This window comes from Primulina huaijiensis, chromosome 11 (genome assembly GCF_012295235.1).
Source record: "Primulina huaijiensis isolate GDHJ02 chromosome 11, ASM1229523v2, whole genome shotgun sequence".
Lineage (NCBI taxonomy): Eukaryota > Viridiplantae > Streptophyta > Magnoliopsida > Lamiales > Gesneriaceae > Primulina > Primulina huaijiensis.
In genome coordinates, this window is record NC_133316.1 from 21,605,706 (window position 1) to 21,629,841 (window position 24,136).

General features: G+C 32.2%; 2 pseudogenes; both read right to left on the reverse strand.

Moving 5' to 3' along the window:
• Positions 1-2,533: 2,533 nt before the first annotated feature.
• LOC140988188 (phospholipase A1-IIdelta-like) lies at positions 2,534-4,453 on the reverse strand (annotated as a pseudogene).
• Positions 4,454-19,614: 15,161 nt separating this feature from the next.
• On the reverse strand, positions 19,615-22,495 carry LOC140987324 (phospholipase A1-IIdelta-like; annotated as a pseudogene).
• Positions 22,496-24,136: the final 1,641 nt, after the last annotated feature.

Sequence of the window (24,136 nt, forward strand, 5' to 3'; positions counted from 1 at the left end):
AGGCATTTAAGATAGACAATAAATTATAAAAGAATTCATTAAAAAATTATTAATTTAATTTGCTAAATTAAATGAATAAATNCTATTAGCGACAGTTAAATAAAAACTGTCGCTAAAAGCGACGGTTATTTATTAAACCGTATACCGTCTCTAAATTTAGCGACGGTTTTTAAAACCGTCGCAAGGTTACAATAGCGACGGTTTAATAAACCGTCGCTAATTTAAAAATTCACCCATTTCAACGGCGTGCTTTTACTGCACGCCGTGAATGCATAGAGTATTAACAGCGCACATTATTGCACGCTGCGGATAGTATATCATATGATTTTCCGCAGCGTGCTTTTAAATNAGAAGAATTTGTATTAATGTCCAAATTCATTTAAGATGGACAATGAATTACAAAAAAAACTTCTAAGATAACCTATTAATTTGTTTGCTAAATTAAATTAAATTAAATAAATGAACAAGGACAAATAAGGAAATTCACAAATGAAAGTGGTATGTATGTGTGTATATATATATATATATATTATATTATATGTTAGATTCATTAGATTTTTATTTATTTAATTTGTAAGTTAAATCAAATAATTGAAGATCTATTAGAGACACTACAACAAAAATGGCTTTTCGCAGCGCGCAAATACTCTTTCTGCGGCGCACATTGCACGCTGCGAAATTGCAAGCTGTTGAAAGTTCAAGTTTATCCGCAGCGTGCATGCGCACGCTGTTAGTACTACTATCAACGACATGCATATGTACGCTGTTAATACAACTATCCGCAGCGTGCAATGCACGCCGTTAATATTAAAAAAAAATCTAAATATTATCGACGATTTTAAAAATACCCGTCGTTAATTTGCGACGGTTCAATACCAAAAACACCGTCGCTAAATTAGCAACGGTTACTACTCCGTCGCTACTGGAACGACGGTGTTTAAATTTAGCGACGGTTATAAAACTGTCGCTACATTTAGCGACAGTTCATAAAACCGTCGCTAAATTTAGCTTAAAAATTAAAAAAAATTTACTTTTATAATTTAATAAATTTTAAAAAAAATTTCAGTAAAACTATCATCTCTTAACTAACACTTAAAAAATTAACCAAAAATTTTTAAAAAAATGTACTTAAACCAAAATTAAAAACGCATATTAGAGAAAAGTTTAAGTGTTGTAAAGTGATGTGAAAGTGGAACGGAAATCGGATATTTATAGATAATTTGCGACAATTAGCGACAGTTTTGCATTAAACTGTCGCTAGTAGCGACAGTTTAATTATAACCGTCGCCGATTTACAACTATTAGCGACAGTTAAATAAAAACTGTCGCTAAAAGCGACGGTTATTTATTAAACCGTATACCGTCTCTAAATTTAGCGACGGTTTTTAAAACCGTCGCAAGGTTACAATAGCGACGGTTTAATAAACCGTCGCTAATTTAAAAATTCACCCATTTCAACGGCGTGCTTTTACTGCACGCCGTGAATGCATAGAGTATTAACAGCGCACATTATTGCACGCTGCGGATAGTATATCATATGATTTTCCGCAGCGTGCTTTTAAATCGCGCCGTTAATATATATGTTATTAACGGCGCGCATTAAAAGCACGCTGCGGAAAGTATATAATATTTACAGCACACATAAATGCACGCTGCGGATATTACTTTCCGCAGCGTGCTTTTACTGCACGCCGTTATTTCTGTCAAGTGCAACAATATTAACAGCGCACATATTGAAGCACGCCGTTAAAAGTACTATTCGCAGCGTGCTTTTAATGCACACTGTTGATGATGCGTTGCGGAAAGTCATTTTTGTTGTAGTGAGAGCTAATGAATTGGTAAATATAATTTGTGATTAGCAGCTTCTAAGAATATTTTTTCAATTTATTTTTCGAATAGTAAATTTGACTTCTAAGAATATTTTTTCAATTTATTTTTAGAATAGTAAATTTGACTACACTTAAATGTGGTTGTTAGAAATGCTATAGACCCTTCCATTTTTTTAAAAAATAATTATAGAGAAAATTACATTTTTATTTCTATATATTTGTCTTTCTGCTATTTTGATTAACTATGGTGACAAATTTCAATTCGTCATCTTTGTTTTTCTTGGCAATTTATTTGTATTTTTTTTCGACATAGCGTTAATATGACGTCGACGTAAATAGTTACATATCATCACTTCAAATGAAAATGATTAAAATTACAAAAATTGGAAGATACATGACCAAGATTGAACTTCGATAACATAACTCATAGATGATCAAAATCGCAAAAAATATATATATAAGACCAAAATTACAATTTTCCCAAAATTATATTAGAAAATGATCAAAGGGCGGTTAGGTTAGGTTAGGTTAGGTTAGGAGTGGCCATAAAATCCGTACATACGTTGAGCTCCATTAGTTACCACATTACAGTGATATTTTCTATCTAAAGTAGGAATCATTTACAATATGCTTAATTTTTTTTTAGTTCTCAATGCTTGTGGGGTTTCTTGAACTCAGGGATTCAGCAAAAACAATAACACTAATTGCAATGAATTTGGTTTCGATAACGAAAGGGAAATAGATATCTGCATATGAAAACACTCAAATGCACTTTACTTGCTTACAAGCCAAAACACAAACAAAGATACAACAGAACAATGAAAATCTTTCAATCCACACAAGCTCAAACCGCACACAGTACAGAAGGCTGGCTCACTGCCACTTATTCATGTACATGAAGATAAAATAGTAATCTTGCATGCTGAGGCAAGACAAATATTAATCACGGCAAATTGTCGGATGAAATCACTTCGGGTTTGGGCACATCTTCGGCATCGGCCGGCGCCAAAATCCATTCTCCCTTCTCATCAAGAATCATACCTTTGTTCTCCACCACCCACCAACTACTCGGAATCAAAGACTCGTCCTTTAGGATTCCACTCGACTTATTCACCAACGCCAAGCTCCTCTGCACCTTCAATTCAAACGCTTGTTTTTCTCCATTCCAACCTGCCACAGTGTGCAAAAGCGCTTCCAAATTATGCCAGTCCAAAGGATTAGTGCTGACCTTCAAATTTGGAGACTTGTTGTTATCAAGTTCCAGCTTAGTTCCGAGGCTTCTGTATCCCAGTATTTCAAGGGGATATTTAGGAATCAAATCTTGTTCGTTCTTGATGTGCAGAACTTTCAGATTTGGATACTTTTTCACTCTGTCCACGAAATTCTGCTCCCCCACATGAGGACAACAAAGCACGACAGCCGCAACCGGCATATCGGTGATCCCGTTTTCCACTAGATCGAAAGCAGATAAAGTGGCTAAACTACCACCAAGACTATGCCCTGTCACTATAATGCTCATTTTTTCGTCTTTATACTGGTTTCTCAGTTCTTGGATCTTTGACCTAAGCTGTGTCCTTGCGCTGAATTTGGTGAAAGAAGAATCAGGATTGCTCGAAACGTATAGTTTCAACCAACCGCCCATAACTTTAGGCACTTTTTCATCGGCTTCTTCACTAGTCTCTTTATGTAGCAATTCATCGATATCCTCAAGCCTGGTGTTACCACAAACAAAATAGAAAATTAAACTAGCGCGAAAAGTCGCGCGACTAATTTGCATACACTACGATTGCTGAAAAATCCCATTTTTTTTTACTAAAAGTAGCTATCACAAATGCCCCGTAAGTAACGGATAGAAGTAAAGGAAAACCCTACTTTTTCCTTACAAACTTGAAACCACAGAAAAGATAATTCAACAAGTTAGCTCAGCTCCTCGAATCAATTTGTGTCTTTGGTTACGGGGAGTAATATTTCTTGTAATTCATCTATTAAGGTGTATCTCTGATATTCGTGAAGATGTTTATCAAACACAAACGTGTTTACAAAAATTTCATAAATGTAGGCAAGAAATCATTTCATTCTTTAAACGGTAACTTTACCCATCAACCAAGTCATTCACCCACTCGTAGCCTCTGATCGTGCCACGCCATGCGATGTAGATTTCGCGGCGGCCTAAGGTCTGGCTAACTTCATCCGTGGTGACAGCAATATAACCAATCCAGTTTGATTCCCGGTCCCAAGAATCGTGAGACAGGGAATGCAAAAAAATGGCCTGGGCGAAACTGACTTCCGCGGTGGCATAAAGGAAAGATTGGACCTGATAATCGGAAGCCGATTCGAGCTTCACTTTCTGGAAAAAAAGATTTCTTTCCGTACCTGCTGCTGCCCGCGTATTTGGAAAATTCGTCATTGTTGAAGGCGTCGTAGGTTCCTTGACAGAAGTTGCCGCATCGGAGAATCAATTTCCGAAGGCTGAGGTTGAATGGATCGACAAGGCCTTCCCAGTCCTTGCTCCCCAGTAGTTCTTCCCATGCAGGTTCCACAGCCATGCTTAAATTATATATCTATTATTTTCAGTAAACAAGATTTGCAGAGAGTGTGTTAATTTAGGTTAATTGTAGGCATGCATTCCATTCCATGCTGGGGTTTAAATAACGGTGATGCATGGCATAGTTGAGGACTCCGCGTGAAATTAATTTAGAGTACGTACTCTGATCATTAGACATGTGATTAATGTGGAGGGGATCGAGCTGCAGCATTTGGCCGCGGGTCCGCTTTTATCATTATCTGATTTAATGATAATTAACCATAATCCTTTTAACTATTTAAACTTTTCTTATGATAAAAGTATTTTATAAATTATTTAAAATATTCTCAGAGTTATTGTGTCAAGTACTTGTACATATCTTCAATTTTCTATTATATTACTGTTTCATAGTTTGTTTTTATTTTATCGGTGAATTCTTGAAATTTAATTATAAAATATTTTTAAAAATTAAATATAGATTAATTTATATAATATAGAGAAATTGATTAATTATTCTAACTCATTTCAAAATCAAAATTTTAAAAATGTTCTTCTATACTAAACATTTTACATTATGCCTTATATAATTGAAATATCCTACATTATTTTTTTTATTCTAAATTATTTGCTCCAATACTTTACTACCTAGTTATCGAGAAAAAATAAATAAATAAAGAGACAACTTCATGCCAATTGCAATAAATCGCAAATCATCTACTTATGTCAACTTAAAAATATCTTTAATTAAAAAACTTAAAATTATGGAAAAATCATGATAATATTCAAGTCAAATTTTTAAAAAAATTAAAATCAAAATTATGAAATTTTATTGGAGTCAATATATTCAATAATTTGACATAAATAAAACTGTTTTGCCATATATCTATGCATATACATATATATATATATACATACATATATATTATAAAAAAATAGTCATTATTTGTGTAAAAAAAATTAGGTGGACAAAAAAAATGAAATTCATACATGTTTGCAGAACTAGAATGGATGTGCTTCAAAGCTCCTAACTCATGGAATTGATGAGAGAAGAAAAGAGATGGAGAGAAAAATTGATGGTGAGTAGGTTTTAAATGATATCTTTGAAATTTGATATAATAAAAAAATTATTTTGATAAATTAACTTAATTGAATGCTAAAATTGATTATAGTAATTTGGTCGAGACTATTTAAGAAAATCTCCCATTTATATATAGCTTAGCAAAAAAATTAAATAATTTCAATAATTAAATAATTTCAATTCATGTGAATTTATGAACCTACTAAGTTTCTACAAAGACCACTAATAATAAAAGACAAAAAAACACAAGAGATTAAAGTCTATATTATACAAATTTAAATCTATCTATGGAAAAAGAAAAGAAAATGGCAAGTTTAGACGTCATTTTAATTTATTTTTTTATCTTCATTTTTGTTTATATTTATTTGCATAAATTTTCTAGTGATGTTTAATATAGATTTATTATTGCTATATAAGTTATACAAGAGAATATCAGTGAAAATAAATAATATTTAATGGGTTAGTATTATCTGACGTAAAAATGTTCCAAAAAATCCAAATTACTAGATAAAAACCAAATATCGACAAATTACAGTTCTAAAATCCAAAACAAACCAACTTATTGAACTAAAATTGCAATTTTCCATCAAATAAACCTCAATTTTTTTTATGTATGTGGTATATGTAGTATGTATACATGCATCGATGCACATAAAGTTTTTGAAATAAATTCTACTAAGCTCCGATATAATATTTTATTTAGGATAAATATTTTTGCTTGCCTTAATCAATTGAATATGCAATAAAAATATTTCTACAGGGTGTTTCTGTTAACAAAAAAATATGCATAAATTTATATACCACATCGCAATGATCTTTGATATAAATGATAGAAAAGAGAAAATGACCAAGTATATGTTTTCCGAGATCGTTAGGTCAATAACAGTTTAGACTGCATGTATTTGGATAGCTAGATTTGATCTTAGTGAGAATATTTGATTTAAGAAAATTATTCGAAAATTGAATTTCAACTCATATTACCCATTTTTGGGTGTATATATTCAAAATTTATTACAATTACTATTAGATTGGAGTTTGAATGTAAAGTTTTTCTAGTTCAGAATTATCTTATAAGTACTAGAATATATCTGAAAATCTCAATTTTAAAATCTTTTATTTAGTATATACAAGTAATTAATAATACTTGATTATTACGCAGCATCGATTTTGTTTTCTTCAATTTTAGATTTTCCGTCTATAGCTGTACATGAACACTTTTGCTGGAAAAATTTCCTACTCTTCACGGCTAAACCTTGACAGAGCTACGTATATATTTCGGTATATTTGAGTCTTTAATTGAGACGATAATTCGTCTGATTTTATATATATAGGCATATATGCATGTGCCTATATATGTCATCAATAATTTGTCACGTCCCGAGACCGGGGTCAGTCGACACCGGCGTTATTCAACAATCACAGAATTGCTAAACAACAAGCCTCGTAGTACAGTATAAACCAAAACCAGTTTATATCATAAATACCATAAAAATGGAATCGTCTTTACAATAATAACTCTGAAAACGATAAAAATCTCTGCGGAAGCGTTTACAACTTGAATTAAACTTACAAGAACATATTCTTAATTAAAATTCTTCATGCGTCCACTATCAGTCCAAAAACTGGTGTCGATTCTTCTTTCTCTGTTTCTTCCCTGTACTTTATCTGGGGAGGGTAGAGTAAGGGGTGAGTGATATGGTCGTCACTCAGTAAGCGGGGGCCGTTCGAGCACAACATAAAAATATTTACACAATTTTCAAAAAATAATACATAAACATATCATGCTTTCATAACGTATCATCATATTCATATCATAACAGCACTGCGATTCTTCCACCTTCTATGGTTTACTGATATCAGTCCTTAAGTTTTAATCCTCTAAGGGGACGAGGCCATAAAACGGTTCTATCCCACCGTGAAGGGCCATATGTTGGAATTCCACCCATTTTCAGGGAATCCTCACAGTGCCAACACGTAAGCGTACCAAATTTCAAGAAAAAAACGTATGGACAGAACGACAGTGCTCGACCGAATTTTCGAAAACAACATATGCATAAATTAGAAATTTCAACTTTAAAACAAGCCCACTTACCTTAGACTTGAAGAAAACAAGAAGAATTCGAAAACTATAGAAGAATCATTCAACTGACACCTCGAAAACGCAGCAGCACATCTACCGGAAAATCAGCCATCTTGAAAAATTCATTGCGCCTTATTGAACCGTTGGATCGGGCTCAACTTTTGACAGTACGTTTAGAAGTACGTCAACGAAATTATGAACGGTGGAGATCGGATTCTAAGCACCCGGGAGAGAGAAACGAATTTCTGAACCTGGACGGAATTTTGATGGTTCGTGCAGAATTTTTGAAGAGCAAAATTTCAAAATTTCAGTCGGAGAGCAAAAACTCGAAAATTGAGGTGTGAATTATGAATGAGGGAGTCCTCCTATTTATAGGGGTGAGGTGAAAATCTTACCATAAACCGATTGATTTCTTTCCAAAATTACGAGATAATTATTCCATAATTATCGAGATGCTCCTTCCATACATATTGATATGCTTCCTTGTTGAGAAAATCTACCTTGTATGTAATATTTCCTTCCAATTATGTGGATATCCAGCCTTAATTTATTGTGTATCTTGCACTGGATTTTGATTTCCATGAATTATTTATATTTTCGAATTTGTTATAACTCGAAAAGAAATTCTTATACATGTCTATATTTAATTAATTACGTGCCCAACACTTTGGGTTCTCACATCCCTCCCTCCTTATTAGAAGTTTCGTCCTCAAAACTGGAGTCGGCTTGACTTTCGAAAATGTAGGGATATTGTTTGCGCATTTTTTTCTTCAAACTCCCAATTAGTTTTCTCGTTCTGTGTGTTTTGATCATTGCACCTTGACGTAGGGAATTATACGTCATCTCAGTATTTGATCCTTGGTGTCAACAATATGAGTAGAGACATCTTCATATTTCAAATCTTTCGCCAAGTTACCTTTGATCATGAGTAGTTTAATTTCCATAACATGGCCTGGGTTCGGGATGTATTTCCTTAGTTTGGACTTCTGAAATACATTATGGATTCTAGATATATCTGATGGCAATGTTATTCTGTAAGCCAATGTGCCAATCTCTTCAAAATTTCGAATGGTCTTACGTACCGAAGGTTCACTTTTCTAACTTTACTGAATCTAATGATTCTTTCATTAGTGAGACCCTTATATAAGCCTTTTCACCAAATGTGAATTCCATTGATTTTCTTTTAAAAACAACTAACTCTTTTGCTGGTCTTATGCAGCCTTAAGTCTATCTTTGATGATGACCACTTTTCCATTGTCTCTTGGAATAGTTATGACCCAGTTACGGTTGTCTCCTTTATTTCTTCTCTATACAGCGGTGATTGACACTTCCATCCATAAAGGCTTCAAATGGAGTCATTCCAATATTGTTGTGATAACTGTTATTGTAACCGAAATCTATCAGTGGTAGATGTTTATTTCAATCACTACCGAAGTCTATGGCACATGCCCTTATCAAATCCTCTAGGGTTTGAATCATTCTCTCGGTTTGGCCATCAGTTTAAGGGAGATAAGCCGTACTAAAAGTAGCTTTCATTCTTGTGGCTTCTTGAAAGCTCTACTACAAACGTGACACAAATCTTGGATCTCTATCCAACATTATGATTGTAGCCGTATAATGTTATCCATGTATAGAGTAGTCAACTTGTCAATATTATAATTCCTTCGGACGAGTAGAAAGTATACAGATTTTATGAGTCTATCTACGATTATTCGTACCCCGTTATGAATCTGTATTGACTTTGGTAATTCTACAACGAAATCCATGGAAATATGTTCTTATTTCCATTCTAGGATTCTACTGGTGGCAGTAGTCCTTTCAGTCGTTGATGCTCAACTTTCACTTGTTGGCATATTTGTCACTTAAATATAAACTCGACGATGTCTCTTTTCATTCTGCTTCGCCAGAAACTTTCTTTCAAGTCCCTATACATCCTTGTACTGACGGGATGGATTGGGAATGTTGACTTATGCGCCTCTTACATAACTTATTATCGAAGATTGTTGATGTCTGGCACACATAATCGTCCTCTCATCCCTAAGATTATGTCTGGGTCCACTTGAAAATCTGACGATTTTATTTTCTTGGCTTGTTTTTTTTTTTGAACTTCGCTAGTGTCATGTCTCGACTCTTATTTAACTTGACTGTTTCCCAAAGGCATAGTTACGATGGTTGCGCGGAGAGTGATGCTAGGGTTATCTTACCCATGTTACTCTGACTTAAGGCATCGACTACCTTATTTACCTTGTCGGGATGGTAGCTTATTGTCAAGTTATAGTCCTTGAGTAACTCTATCCACCGTCTTTGCCTCATTTTTTTTTAATTCTTTTTGCATGAACAAATACTTGAGGCTTGGTGGTATGTGAATATTTCACACTTCGCATCGTAGAGATAGTGTCTCCAAATTTTCAAAACAAATATCACTGCTGTCAACTCGAGATCGTGAGTATGGTAGTTTTGCTCATGCGACTTTAGTTGACTAACCTGTCTTCCATGAGTGCGCCTCTGAGATCTTCCTTTGATGCTTCGTTGTAGATGGTAAAATTTTTGTCTTCAGTAGATAATACCAACATTCGTGTAGATGCTAGCTTCTCCTTTAATGTTTGAAAGCTCTTTCACATCTTTCTCTTCAGTTGAATTCATAGTTCTTTTGTGCGAGTCTCGTCAGTGATACGACTACTGAAGATAAGCCTTCGACGAATTTCGGCTAATAGCATGGTAATCCAAAGAAGCTTCTAATTTCGATTGCATTCTTATGTTTCGCCTAATCTAGAATTGCCTCTACTTTCTTAGTTCCACTGATATTCCTGATGACCTTATTCTGAATGCTGACATTGGGGTGTCTTTTGCTCTGACCTTTAGCTGATGATAGCATGTCCTCAGGTCAAGCTTGGGGAAGACTGTAGCTCTTTTAAGTTGATCGAAAAGATCGTCTATTATTGGAAGAAAATATGTATTTTTGATTGTGATCGTGTTGAGTTTTTTTTTTTTTTTTTTCCTATACACAATCTCATACTTCCATCTTTTTCTTTACAAATAGGACTGGAGCTCCCTAAAGGGATGCACTTGACCTAATATGCTTTTTGTCTAATAACTCTTGAAGTTGTTGTTTTTTTTTTTAGCTCCTTGAGTTCATCTGGAGTCATTCCGTACACTGTATTGGAGATTAGTGTAATACCAAATACCAAATTTATGTCGAACTCTATTTCACGGTCTGAGACTATTCCAAGAAGTCTTTCTAGAAAAACGTCCAAAAATTTTCTTATTATTGGAATATCTTCCAACTTCAGCTCATCTACTTCTTGCACTTTGTTTACCCTTGCTAGGTAAATTTTTCTTCCGATATTATGGCTTTTCAAGTCTGAGAAATAGAAAAAATGTACTTCTGTTCCTTGGCATCGCCATGGTAATTGATTTCTTCTTGGTTCGGGGTTCAGAGTTTGACATTCTTACTCTGGCTATCTTCTATTGCTCTTAGATAATCAGTTCATCCCTAGGATGTCATCGAAATCTACTGAAGTGAGTTGAATCAAGTCGACACTAAACATATGCAATTTGATACTAATTTTATCTTATCTTGAAGTTATCCCGATTATTATCTCAAAATTTAAAACTCAAGTAGAATATTGAAACTTAAGTCAATATCGATCTACATCTTCTTGACTTAAATCCCAAAAAATTATAATCTAGTCGTCACCTCAAATAATTTCGCTTTTACTAAATCTTACTTTCATCAAGGCCATGAGCCTATCACGCTCTAACACAAAGGATTTCACTAAATGTCATTCTCTTTGAATCATTCTTAGTACCATAAAAGTCAAAACTTATTGTACTATACTTTTCTTGATTTTCACCAATATCTCATAACTTATTTTATTTACGTAAGGTCATAGCCTACTTGTTATCCCAAAATAATATAAATTCCTTAAGAGATATTGTCTCACAAGATATTCAAATGTCCTACATATTTAAAGTTAGCGCTTAGCATTCTTAATAACCCAAACTTTATGCTCACACAGTTAACTATTGACACAAAATCAACTTCTATAGTAGAATACCCAAAACTTATGTTATAATTCTTATATCAACCTTTCTCATATTAGTTTTCATAAATAACTTATCATCCTCGAGTCAAATTTTTTCTTCTTAAATCAGAAGCTTAAGTCAACTTATCTCTGAATGGTATATTCCCAAAAATAAATAAAAATACTAATTGTCCTCATAATAAAATTCCATAAAAATTCGACAAATAGTCCCAAAAACGCGTTGAACGGGATTTTCTCAGAATTTTTCCAAAAATAGAAAATTTGGATATCGACCCATGGATAGAAAGAATACGTCGAGATTATTTCAGAACAGTTTGACAGAATTAAATTCCGAGTTTCCTACGAAATGTTATGAGTTCTAAGAAACTTTCCTAAAATAGCAAAAACGCAATTTCGGAGGTCTAAATGAAATAATTTCGCATTTTCGGACCACGCCTCACAACAAAGTTGTAATATTACTCGGTGGTCGTTCAAAAGGTAACTGCATCAACATTTTGCTATAATCTGACAATTTTTTTTCTTCCCAACTGGATTATGAACTTGGCGGCTCTGATACCACTTAAATGTCACGTCCCGAGACCGGGGTTAGTCGACACCGGCGTTATTCAACAATCATAGAATTGCTAAACAACAAGCCTCGTAGTACAGTATAAACCAAAACCAGTTTATATCATAAATACCATAAAAATGGAATCGTCTTTACAATAGTAACTCTGAAAACGATAAAAATCTCTGCGGAAGCGTTTACAACTTGAATTAAACTTACAAGAACATATTCTTAATTAAAATTCTTCATGCGTCCACTATCAGTCCAAAAACTGGTGTCGATTCTTCTTTCTCTGTTTCTTCCCTGTACTTTATCTGGGGAGGGTAGAGTAAGGGGTGAGTGATATGGTCGTCACTCAGTAAGCGGGGGCCGTTCGAGCACAACATAAAAATATTTACACAATTTTCAAAAAATAATACATAAACATATCATGCTTTCATAACGTATCATCATATTCATATCATAACAGCACTGCGATTCTTCCACCTTCTATGGTATACTGATATCAGTCCTTAAGTTTTAATCCTCTAAGGGGACGAGGCCATAAAACGGTTCTATCCCACCGTGAATGGCCATATGTTGGAATTCCACCCATTTTCAGGGAATCCTCACAGTGCCAACACGTAAGCGTACCAAATTTCAAGAAAAAAACGTATGGACAGAACGACAGTGCTCGACCGAATTTTCGAAAACAACATATGCATAAATTAGAAATTTCAACTTTAAAACAAGCCCACTTACCTTAGACTTGAAGAAAACAAGAAGAATTCGAAAACTATAGAAGAATCATTCAACTGACACCTCGAAAACGCAGCAGCACATCTACCGGAAAATCAGCCATCTTGAAAAATTCATTGCGCCTTATTGAACCGTTGGATCGGGCTCAAATTTTGACAGTACGTTCCGAAGTACGTCAACGAAATTATGAACAGTGGAGATCGGATTCTAAGCACCCGGGAGAGAGAAACGAATTTCTGAACCTGGACGGAATTTTGATGGTTCGTGCAGAATTTTTGGAGAGCAAAATTTCAAAATTTCAGCGGCACCCGGAGAGCAAAAACTCGAAAATTGAGGTGTGAATTATGAATGAGGGAGTCCTCCTATTTATAGGGGTGAGGTGAAAATCTTACCATAAACCGATTGATTTCTTTCCAAAATTACGAGATAATTATTCCATAATTATCGAGATGCTCCTTCCATACATATTAATATGCTTCCTTGTTGAGAAAATCTACCTTGTATGTAATATTTCCTTCCAATTATGTGGATATTCAGCCTTAATTTATTGTGTATCTTGCACTGGATTTTGATTTCCATGAATTATTTATATTTTCGAATTTGTTATAACTCGAAAATAAATTCTTATACATGTCTATATTTAATTAATTACGTGCCCAAAAATTTGGGTTCTCACATAATTGATCTGGATCTTTTTTGGATGAAATTACGTAAAAACACACTATTGGATGATTATATTGTTATTCCTTTAGGCTATGTTTGGTAGACATGATAAGAGAATGATTATTAAATAATCATCTTTTATCTCATGTTTGGTTCATTTTTAATTTAGCATGGAGGCCCTTGATTATGATTGAAAGCCCTCACTATTCATGTTATTTGTGTGATTAAATATCCCTTCTCAAAGGTGTGATAGTGTATAATTATTGAATAATGATAATGATAAGATTGTATATTGACTATCATATCCTTGCATTATCTTCTTCAATATAATATGAAAATTAAAATTAGTGAAAATTTAATAATTAATATAATATTTAAATTTTATTATATTTTTTTATAAATTAATTTCATATATTTTTATTATTTTCAAACATTTTAAAGAAAATAAATTGTAATGCAAATCTATTTTAAATTAAATTTTTATAAATTTCTAATCTTGTTAATTAATTCTTTTATGAAAATAAATATTTATTAAATTCTAATTTATTCTTTTTAATGATTACCGTAATATTTTCAAATATATTTAAATTAATTTTAATAAATATAAATTATAATTATAAATATTTAATTATCTATCGAATTATTTTAAGAATATTTATAATTATTTTAAAAAAACAATAATATTGTAATTATTACTAAACTTTATTTAACATTAACATTCAAAATATTATTGTTATTTTAATTATCAAAGTAAATACGTATTTACAAATTTATTTATAATAAATATATTTAAATTAATTTAATAAATATAAATTATAATTATAAATATTTAATTATCTATCCAATTATTTTAAGAATATATATTTAATTAATACTTGGGGCATATTGTAATAAAATTTATAAAATTAATTCCTCATTTTAAAATTATACCAAACATTATATTATTTATCACATCATACTATTAATCCATATCTCTCATTTTTTAATCACTCTAATTATTAATGATTTACTTATAACCTCACACGTAACAAACAGAACATTATATTTATTTTAATCACGACTTCCAACGCCAATGATGGAAACCTCTGCATATAGTGTACGAAAGTGACTTGTATTGGAGGCTCAAACCACAAACTATAATTTGATCATGTTTTAATATCCATTATATAATTATTTGGTTCTGTCGGTGTACGTACGTTGTTTTCATTCAAGTCTTTAGTTTCGAAAAGAAGAACTCAAAACAATATTTCATATGTTTAGCGTCAATAAATTTTTAGAAGGAATTAACCATTAATATTCAACTCAGTGGAAGAGTTAATTATTTTAGAAAAAATAAAATAAATATGTTCCTCTCAAAGGTCACCAATTTCATGGGGAAAAAATCCTAGCTAGCCTACTGTATATGTACACCAATCCATTGCCCGACTCCTGCCTTATCCAGCTTTCTGAAAGCTCTATAAAAATAAGTTCGATGACGACGTTGTCCGAAATGTGGACCAATTAAGTTCAATGCGGTAATTAAATCTAAAAACTGCTCGATGTACGTATATTGCGACGAAAAATTAAGCTGTCCCTCTTTTAACATGGATTTGGATCTTGTGCTGTGACTGAAAACACAACATCGATGTTGTGTTCTTTTTACACGAGATGATCATCTCATATAAAAAGTGCACATCATCATGTGCTGAGTTTTTAACTACAGTAAAGAATCCAAATTCATATGAGATTAACTGTAATGAAAATGTTTCCATGTAGAAAACCTTCTTTTTGGAAATGCCAACATGAAATGATTACTTTATAAATAAAAATGAAATTATTTAGTTAATAGGTCGTTATAGTATGTTTAAATATAAATATTTCAGTATAGAAGTGAATTTAATCTATAAATTAATAAAAAATTCGGAATATCATTAAAAGGGTGGGTGAAAATCTCCCAGGTTCCAATATAGACCCACACTAACGCCCAACGCATACGCATTGAACGTGTAACGTATAGTTAAGTTGTAAAAAAAAAATTCTTTTATTATTATCATCGTTACTATGTTTTTAATATTAAATTTGTTGCAGAATCAAGTGTTTTCACTTTACCAAAATCAGTAGTTCGTAAATCGCTCTTCCAACACAGTAGGAGAATTATTGATCTCCAACAATCCTTCTCCCCAATTCCCATTAATTGCATTATCTTTTCAATCGATCAGAATCGAATACATGACATTGAATATGATGATAGTAATTGTAGGATCGAATATTGATCACTTTACTAATAATTATAGCTCGTGGTATTAGTGAAACTTCAATATTTTATACAGTACAATAACTCAAATATCACGCTTCAATCACCTCATGCAGGAGAAATATTTCTCCCCAACATTTTCCTCTAATTTCTCATATTTATTTTTAAATTTTTTATATGTTTAACTAAATGTTAAATTCCTATATATTCATCCAATTTTTACTTTTTTATTTCAGAAAATGAAAGGGTATGCACTTTTAGATTTTTTTTTTTTTTTTTTTTTTTTTTTTTGGTTATATTGGATAAGAAAGGGTCAGCGGTTGGGACATAATTCCTAGTTCTCGTTTTCAGTTATCTTTTGCCTTTTCTCTTTACCATACCGGTGATAAAATGTTGTGTATGATACTATTATGTAATAAATATTTTTTATAAGAAAAAATTTATTATCTGAGAAATAAATTAGTGATTTTAAAACATACCATTTAATGTTCTATCAAGAATTGAAAAAATTAGAAAAAATAGAAAAACCACGTAAAAAGATGAATTGATAATCGTTTTATTATCATCTTGCCTAGTAGCATAAATAACATAGATATAGCTCCAACGACAATTATGTGTAAAGAGGCATTAATTTTTTAATGTAATTTATTGAGAAAATTTTAATTTTAGTCGTGTAAATTGAGATAATGTTTTAGGTTTTAATTATATAACTAATCAATATTTGTTTTCATCCAATATCTTTGATTTTTTTTCAATAAGCTGATAAATCACTGAATATTGGTAACGCGAAAAAAAAAACCTTGTTTGCCTTTATTAATATTTGACTAATTCAACATCAGAAATTAAATATGGTTGTTGGAAATGCTACAGGCCCAGACAATTTAATTCAATTAAGCATTCAGAAAATGCTTTAATTTTTCTAGTTCTCATCGCGGGGTGTTCTTGAACTCAGAAAATTCAGTGAAAACAGTAACACTGTTGGAATTGGCACTGTCAAAACGGTTGGCGAGGATCAGTAACCTGCCACAACTCATCAAGTAAGGTGGGACCCATTTTGATGGGTCGCAAAATTATCAACTCAACCTATCTATTTTGTATGATGAGATAGGCGGAGTGGTCATACCTCGCGGACTTAGCCAATTTTGTGTTGAATAAGTTGACAGGCCTGCCCACATTTAGCGGGTAAAGTATTACTAATTAACCCAAGTAACTTATTTTATGTGACTGTCGACCATGGAACTGAAATGAATTTGGTTTTGACAACAAAATGAAAATATACATTTACATAATGAATTTACTCACATATTCAATTTCATATATGTGTGTATGGAATCTAAGGCAATATATGACTGGAGGGGTTTAAATGGTGAAAGAGACAATACATGATAATTGAGCACTCTACGTGGAAATTTTGGATACATTGATTAATAGACATATGATTAGCATGGAGGGAAACCGACGGGGTCCAATTATTTGTTATGGCTTATTTTTTGTGACAACTACGAGATTGAATTATTATTATAATTTGAGATATTGGTTTTTTGATATATGATAGTATAGTATATTGTATAAAAAGTTGGTCTCTTATGAAACGGTTTTACGAGTTTATATTTGTGAGATGTGTCAATCCGATCTATACATATCATGAAAAGTAATTATTTCGGCATAAAAAGTTATAATTTTTCATGAGTTAGGTCGGATCGGAAACCCATCTTATTAAATTGATTTGTGAGATGATTATAGAGGAGTTTTTGTGTTGGACAAACTATTTCGTAAGTACATAACCGGAGCATTATTTAATAATAGTTAATCATAAAATAGGGTAAATTTAACAATATCATGCCAGGATCCTAGATACATCAAATAAATAAGACTAATTATAATTTATTGATTTGAAATGTATTTAAATTTTAGTGCAATTCAAATTGTATGCTTCAAATTATTCCCAAATTGAATGAATCAATTTCTATCCTACAAATACAACATATATGGTCTTATTAAGACAATAAATGTCGTGTCCACTCTACCTGTTTTGATCGGGACGAAATAATTTGTAACTGTAAGATTTGATTAAAAAAAATTGAATCTTATTAGAAAGAAAGAAGATTGTCGATTGGAGATGGAGTACAAATGGAACACACTGATAAAAAAAAAAAAAAAGACTTTTCAAAGCTAGAATGCAAATAGAGTGGACCCAAAACCCTAGTTGAACGAAATAACATTAAAAACTCTCATTTTCCCCATATGTCGTTCCATTATTGGATATTTTTTTTGGCTTTCATTTATTTTTCGGGAAAATAATTTTGGTCCATTAAAAATTTATTTATTTTGGGTTTTGTTCTACTAAGTTTCTAGATTTTTTTTAGTGCACAACTTGTGAATTTTTGTGGCTTTTAGTCCTATTTTGCTTGAGTTGTGACATTATATTGGAACATACTGACGATGTACCAGAAAATATTGACGTGACATTGGAATTTTTTAACTTGTTCGTTGTCACGTCAGTAATTAAAACAAAATAGTTGAAATTAAAAATTAGTGTACAAAAATTAAATTTTAATCATGTTTTTAATTAAAACGCTCATTAAGATTTTGAAATATCGAAAAACGTAAGCACGTCGTTGTTGTACGTTTTTTTCATGCCTTACTCATGCAAAATTTATATATTTTTCTATATTTAAAAAAAACACACACATCACAACGTATAAGTTTTACAAACTGAACAAGTGACACAAACAACGTAAAAAGATAAATGACAATCGTTATATTATCATCTTGCTTAATGACTGGCGTCAACAGAATAGATACAGCTCCGACGACGTACGTACAATTTATGTGGAAAAAGGCCATAAACTTTTAATGTACTTTATGGTATATTCGTATCACTAGATATTTAATTAATATAACGCCAAAATAGGGCAATATTTGTATAACGAGATGAGTAGACGTTATAATTGTAATATTGATGAACTGCATTATTGAATACTTATCAAGGATTTCATGTTACATCATATTATTTATTAGCGGTGCAAACAGTTATCAAACCACATGAAGATTTTGGATACGGGAACCATTGCGGCAGAGATCGGAGAGTTGATGAAGGGCTATATGGTATTGCATTTATACCATATCACACTATCGACTAACGCTGTGTCATGTGCTCTAGTAAAATTTTCTATTTCATCTTCTGCACCTCTATTTTCTAAATAATCATGAGTCATTAAGATGCTTTAAGAAAAATTGATTTTAGGCAAACGTTTTTAAAATCTTGATCTAATTCTTGAATTCAAATTCAGCAAAAGCTATAAGAATGGAATTTCATGTATTTTGTTTGATTACAAAAATGAATTCAAATTGCGATTTTAGTCATCAAATTTGATATTTTTGATATTTAGTCATGCAACTTGTCAATATTTGGTTTTCATGAACTAACTTGGATTTTTTTGTTTTATTCTTTTTTTTAAAAAGCCGCTAATTCCTTCTAATATTGTTTGTATGACGTCGATGCCCTTCTACTTAGCTCGTATAGCGGGAATAAACTTATATTACACACACCAAAATAAATCTAAACAAAAACAAAAGTGAAAATTAAATAAAACAAAATGACACCCAATATTTCAAATGAGAAAGAAAAAAGTTTTTCGTTTTCCTTTATTTTTGCTTAGATAAATTTTGCTTTGTATAATACAGATTATATTCTTGTTATGTTAGCCATGCTGGAGATTATCGGTTCAAATTAATAAGCAATGTGTGATAGATTTAGTGGTTTCGGGTAAAAAAAGATCAAAAAAAAAAAAGCAAAGTCAATGGATAAAAACTAAACATGCATTGACAAGTTACAAGAATAAAACGAAAAATAAAGACAAGTAATTATAAGACTACAATTATAATTTTTTTGCATGTATATTATTAGCTAAATGACATATGATACATGCTCTCCAAACCAAACCAAACCAAACCAAACCAAACCAGACCAAATCATATAATACACGCACACTCCGACAAGATACTTTGCAGTACCACATTTTTTACAACACCCAACTTATTGGTGCCTTGAAACACCTTATTCCACATAAAACATACTTATAAGATTACAACTTGTGGGCAAGAAAATTCAAGACAGTCAGCCCTGATTTCCGTCCACGTTCTGGAATTCGGTTCCGGCTCGTCCTGCACCAAAACCCATTCTCCATTCTCATCGCGAATCATCCCTCTGTTGTGCTCCACCCACCAGTGAACCGGGATCAGATAGTCATCCTTGAGAAGGTCAGTATCCCTATTCACCAATGCCAAGCTCCTTTTCCCACTCCATTCAAACGGCTTGTTATCTCCATTCCAACCCGACACAACGTGCAACAGCCCCTGCAAATTATGCTCGTCCGCGTAGGTCTTCAGGTATGGAGATTTGTGTTCATCAACTTTCAGCTCGACTCCAACGGCTCTATATTCCATCAATTTTGTTTGGGGATACAAAGGAACGATATCATGTGTGTTCAAGGTGCGGAAAACTTTCAGATTTGGATACATTTTCACTCTGTCCACGAAAACCTGATCCCCGACATGAGGACTAGCACTAACGATAACCGCTATACGGATATCTCTGATCCCATTTTCAACGAGATCGAAAGCAGATAATGTTGCTAAACTAGCTAGCACCAAGACTATGCCCTGTTGCTATAATGCTCAGTTTTTCGTCTTTATACTGGTTTCTCAGTTCTTCAATCTTTTTCTGCAGCTGCGTTCTTGCACTTAAGTTGGTGAATGTCGAATCCGGATTGCTCGAAACGTACATTTTCAGCCAACCAGCCATAACTCTGGGCACTTTTTTAGGGTCCTTTTCACTAGGTACCAACTCTTGGGCAGAAACAAGACTTGTGTAATGACAAACAAAATAGAAAGTCAATCCATATAGTAAACAGTTATTGCATAAAACAGCAATATCAGGACATTCCAAATATCCTTGCAAGCCCGTTTGTTATTCATCAAAAAGACAAAAACCTCGTGTGTGCCATGAAAACCACCCTCTAATTTTTTTTTATGTAAAATAAAATAATAATTATAAAACATTAATATACATATATTATAAATATCTTGTATGTTTGAGGTATATATATTATTAAAACTAAAACGGTTGTTAAATAATACAACAAAAGTAAGCAAATTTTTTTTACAATTCGTTGATTTCAAAAAAAAGTTGAAAAATAGAAATAACAAAAGATTTAAAAATATTATAACAATTAAGGTAGAATTTTTTTTGAATTAATTAATGAAGTAAACTAATAAATAACAAAAATAATCACATCAAGAACCGTCAATAATTCCTAACAATATTAAATGTAAGTGAGAATACAAGTATATAACATATCGACAATAATTTTATTTGCAAGACCTATGAAACAGAACCACATGATATGACTATTCTAGACAAATATGAAGATACCACTAAACAAAATGCAGCCTAAAAGCTTAAATCACGACGAAAACAAATCAAAAAAAAATTGTTAAACCAAAACTTTATCACAATATCTAATTTTTTTTTATTAATTTATAGAGTAAAACAAGATTGAAGGTTGAAGTACCATTAAAATTCTTATAAGTAATAAAATGAAAAAAAGGTTACAATAAAAATACATAAAATAGTAATTGCAATCCGGTATCTTTGAGAATTAAAAATTATATGATATTTCTTATAAATAATGAAATGAAAAAAAAATCATATTTCTTACTTATTTTTATATAATATTTTATAAACATAATTTATTAAAAAAATGAGGGGGGCAAGTGACTTCAACCTAACCACCACCCTCCAAAATACATATGGAAAAAAAATTGAAGGGGGCGGGTACTGCGATCCGTCCCAGCTTAGAGTCCATTCTTGCCTTTGGCTATAGGATTTCTTCTTCTCGGTTATCTATTTAAAGGGTATAATTCGTGGTATTCATAACGATTTTAGTATACACATGCTAAGCATGTACGTATGCGACAATTTACTTTAAAAACAGATTAAATTATTCTCTCATTCGTATATATAAATTTTTCATTCGCAACACAGGAAATTTTACCCTATATCTAAGTTATTCATCCACTCGGCGAATGTGACTGAGCCACGCCACACGATGTAGATTTCTCGGCGGCCCGAGACCTGGCTAACTTCATCTGTTGTGACAGCTATATAGCCAATCATGTTGGAGTCCCGGTCCCAAGAATCGTCCGACTTGGAATTATTAAACATGGTCGAAGGGGAGACTAACTTCGTGGGGGCGTAAAGGAAAGCTCTGACTTCATAATCAGAAGCTGATTCAAGCATCACTTTCTCGAAAAAATTTTTTTTGCCATACCTGCATGGGCACATGGAAGATGAGATTTCAAGTGATGCAGACATGCAGTACACTTGTATATGATATTTTATTTTCAGATCAAGTATACAAGGAAAATAACATTTTCAATGCATATACATTAACTCTAATCTTTGAATTCACAAGATTTATTCAAACTTCCAAGCTATAAATGATTTCACCAATACCTGCTGCTGCCTGCGTACTTGGAACCTTTGTCATCGTTGAAAGCGTCCATGGGTGCTTGGCTAAGGTCGCCACAGTGGAGGACAAAGTTCCGGAGGCTGAGGTTCAATGGGTCGATAAGCCCATCCCAGTTCTTGCTCCCCAATAGCTCTTCCCATGTAGGTTCTGTAGCCATTTTTAAATTATGAATATAATCTAATGTAGCAGATACCAAACCAAATTTATAGATCTAATTAACCTTTTAAGTTTCAATCGGCTCTTCTGCCATCCTTAAATTATGAATATAATTTAATGTAGCAGATACCAAACCAAATTATAAATCCGAACTTTTAAATATCGGCCACTTGGTTTAACACCTTTGAAAATGATTAATATTTCTCTCTCTTAGGGGGTCTTTTTTAGCAAACTATTTATTTAACACAAATTTTAGCACGGTAGATGATTAAAATCAACATATCAAATAGATGATTGATTCATGATATCATGAATGCGTGCATATACAGCCAATTTTTTTTTATTTATGTACTCTTATTAAAAAAATTGAAAAATTTAAATTTTATAAAAAAAATTTTAATTTTCTGATTTTTAATAAGTTGTTTAGATTTTCTTTGCATATATATATAAACACCTACACATAACACGTGATAGAAATGACATCTAAATATATTCTAAAATGTGATTCATTGTTTTTTGAGTAAATTATTGTGTGTTTGGATTTATTTAATTGGTAGCAGTTGGGTGGTTTCAACTTCACTCAACTAAAAAATTATGAAAGAAATGTTTTTTGGTAGTATTTTTATATCTCATTTTTGAAAATTTGAAAATAAAATATGTTTCACTAAAATGTCGCCAACCCCATCTCTTTTAAATGTATAATATAGATAAATACGATTTTTTTACAGCCGTCCTAAATTATATTTATTCGATCAATCTCCACGCATTTCATGGATAATCAGGTTACTGCAGAATCCATTGCCTGAATACTGCTTTTGCAAACGTGTTTAATTTTTCAGCTGTATGAGAGCTCTGTGGCATTATGTTGGAGGATATATTATATTTTTTGCCTTGTAAGATACACGTACGTTTTCTGTTTTTAGCTTTGTTCTCAAACAATTCATGATTTTAGTTTATTAATTTGTATATATTTTTTAAATTTTATAAGTTATTTTCCAACGAAATGCATGTCAAACAATATATGGTATAATCTCGTCGTTTCCGGAGTCATATCAACACTCTAATGATAAATGATAAAATTGAAAAAAAAAATACAAATTAGTTGACTTAAAATGAACAACATTCAAATTACCGAACAAAAAATGTTATTTTATGTTGGGTGCAATAATTGTCCTTGCTTGATAGACCGATCGAACCGTGGTGCTTGAGCTGCTGTGCAGTTTAAAAGATTTGAGTTGCACCATTACTACTAGCTATAACTTTTGGTAAAGCGACAAGCGCTCGGTCCTACAATTGGTATCAGAACCAAGGTCACGGGTTCGATTCCCATTGATTGCAAGAAGTGCAATTATTGGGAGGTAGATTATTGGGTGTAATAATTGTCCCTGCTTGGTATAGCGATCGAACCGTGGTGCTTGAGCTACTGTACAGTTTAAAAGATTTGAGTTGCACCATTACCACTAGCTATAGTTTTTGATAAAGCGGCAAACGCTCGATCCTACATTTTATATGAAGTCGGAGATTTGGGACTGTAGCCAATAACATGCCTAGATTTTGATTGTTTTGTGTATATATAATTTTAACTCAAAAAGTTGCAGAGATAGTGTAAATTTTATCTTTTGAGGGCGTAGAAGCTGTGGATTCCATATATATATTAAAATCGCTTATTTTATCGACCTAAAAGAGACTAAAGCATTTTATTTTAA